This window comes from Colobus angolensis, unplaced genomic scaffold (genome assembly GCF_000951035.1).
Source record: "Colobus angolensis palliatus isolate OR3802 unplaced genomic scaffold, Cang.pa_1.0 Scaffold18, whole genome shotgun sequence".
Classification (NCBI taxonomy): domain Eukaryota; kingdom Metazoa; phylum Chordata; class Mammalia; order Primates; family Cercopithecidae; genus Colobus; species Colobus angolensis.
The window spans coordinates 1,021,788-1,024,076 of record NW_012114932.1 but is presented as its reverse complement, the minus strand read 5'-3'; the positions used below and the strand labels follow the sequence as shown (position 1 = coordinate 1,024,076).

Below are 2,289 nucleotides of genomic sequence, written 5' to 3'. Positions count from 1 at the left end.
TTTTTCTATTGATTGGAATAGTTTCAGAAGGAATGTGAACACCTTTTCATACACCTGTTGCCATAGGTATATCTTTGGGAAAATATCTATAGACAGATGTAAAAGGCACCAGCTACTTGGAATTTGAGGCAGGAGAATTGCATCCAGGATTTCTGGGCTGTAGTGTACTATGCTGATTGGGTGTCTGCACTAACATGGATGTTAGTATGGTAAACTCCTGGGAGTAGGGGATGATCAAGTTGCCTGAAGGAAGGGGTACAAGCCCAGGTTGGAAACAATGAAACAAAAGTCTTGTGATGATTAGAATCAAACATTTATAATGCCATTTTTTTTTTCTGTAACCTTATAGGAGAATGAGGCAGAATTTCACCTTTTCCTTAAAAAAATCTTTTTATTGATATGTAGTAATCAAATTAGTGTATTTAGAATATTTTGTTACCTCAAACACTTATAATTTCTTTGTGTTGAGAATTTTTCATATCTTCTAGCTATTTTGAAATACGTAATATATTGTTAACTACAGTCACCCTACTGGGCTGTTGAATACTAGAACTTAATCATTTAACTGTATATTTTTAGCCATTGACAAACGTCTTCATTCCTGCCCACGTTTTCTAGCCTTTGGTAAACATTCTACCCTGTGCCTCCACTTTTTTAGCTCCCATGTATGAGTGAAAACATGTGATATTTGTCATTCTGTGCCTGGCATATTTTCACTTAACGTAATGACCTCTAGATCCAACCATGTTGCACATGGCAGGACTTCCTTTTTTTATGGCCAAATAGCATGCCATTGTGTATCTATACCACATTTTCTTTATCCATTCATCCATTGACGGATTGATTTTATATCCTGGCCATTGTGAATAGTGCCTTGATAAATGGGAGTGCCAGTATCTTTTAGATTGATTTCCTTTCCTTTGGATAAATACCCATATTAGTCCCTTTTCACACTGCTGATAAGGACATACCTGAGATTGGGTAATTTATAAAGGAAACAGTTTTAATTGACTCACAGTTTCGCATGGTTAGGGAGGCCTCAGGAAACTTACAATCATGGTGTCAGAGGAGCAAATACGTCCTTCTTCACATAATGGCAGGAAGGATAAGAATGAGTGCCCTGTGAAGGAGGGAACCCCTTATAAAACCGTCAGATCTCGTGAGAACTAACTTACTGTCACGAGAAAAGGATGGGGGAACTGCCCCATGATTCATTTATCTCCTGCTGGTCCCTCCCATGACATGTGGGGATTATGGGAACTACAGTTCAAGATGAGATTTGAGTGAACACAGCCAAACCATATCAAATACCCACTAGTGGGATTGCTGGACCATATGGTAGTTCTGTTTTCAGTTGTTTTGAGAAATCTCGAACTGTTTTCCATAATGGCTGTACTAATTTACATTCCCACTACAGTGTGTAAGAGTTGCCTTTTCTCCATATCCTCAGCAGCATTGTTTTTTATATTAACCATTCTAACTGAGGAGAGGTGGTATTTCATGATAGTTTTGATTTGCATTTCCCTGGTGATTACTGATGTTGAGCATGTCTTCATTTACCTCGTGGCCATTTGTATGTCTTCTTTTTTAGTTTCATTTTTGTATTGAGACAGGTCTCTGCCACCCAGGCTGGAGTGCAGTGGCACAATAATAGCTCACTGCAGCCTCAAACTCCTGAGCTCAAGAAATCCTCCCAACTCAGTCTCTGGAGTAGCTGAGGCTACAGGCACACATCACCCTGTCTACCTCTGTTTTTAAAATAAATAGATTTCAGGGGTACAAGTGCAGTTTTGTTCTGTGGTTGTATTGTGTAAAGTGAAGTCTGAGCTTTTAGTGTAACTGTCACCTGAGTAGTGTACATTGTACTCACAAACGTTCGTTTATTGGTATAGTTTATTAGAGAGCCTCTCTTGGAATTATTTCTACCTTTATTCTGCTTTTGTCCAAGAAGATACTTTATATGATTTCAATTTTTTTTTTTTTTTGAGATGTAGTCTCGCTCTGTTGCCAGGCTGGAGTGTAGTGGCACTATCTTGGCTCACTGCAACCTCCGCCCCCCAGGTTCAAGCAATTCTCCTGCGTCAGCCTCCCGAGTAGTTGGGACTACAGGTGTACGCCACCATGCCCAGCTAATTTTTGTATTTTTAGTAGAGATGGGGTTTCACCATGTTGGCCAGGATGGTATTGATCTTTTGACCTCAAGTGATCCACCTGCCTTGGCCGCCCAAAGTGCTGGGATTACAGGCAAGATATTTCTTCTTTTCTTGACACCAGATTCTTGTTCTACAG

At 39.8% G+C, this 2,289-nt stretch overlaps 1 protein-coding gene across 1 annotated transcript in view; it reads left to right on the top strand.

Moving 5' to 3' along the window:
* Positions 1-2,289, top strand: part of DOCK3 (dedicator of cytokinesis 3) — a 606,207-nt gene that overhangs the window by 179,921 nt on the left and 423,997 nt on the right. The gene's annotated exons all lie outside the window — the stretch shown is intronic.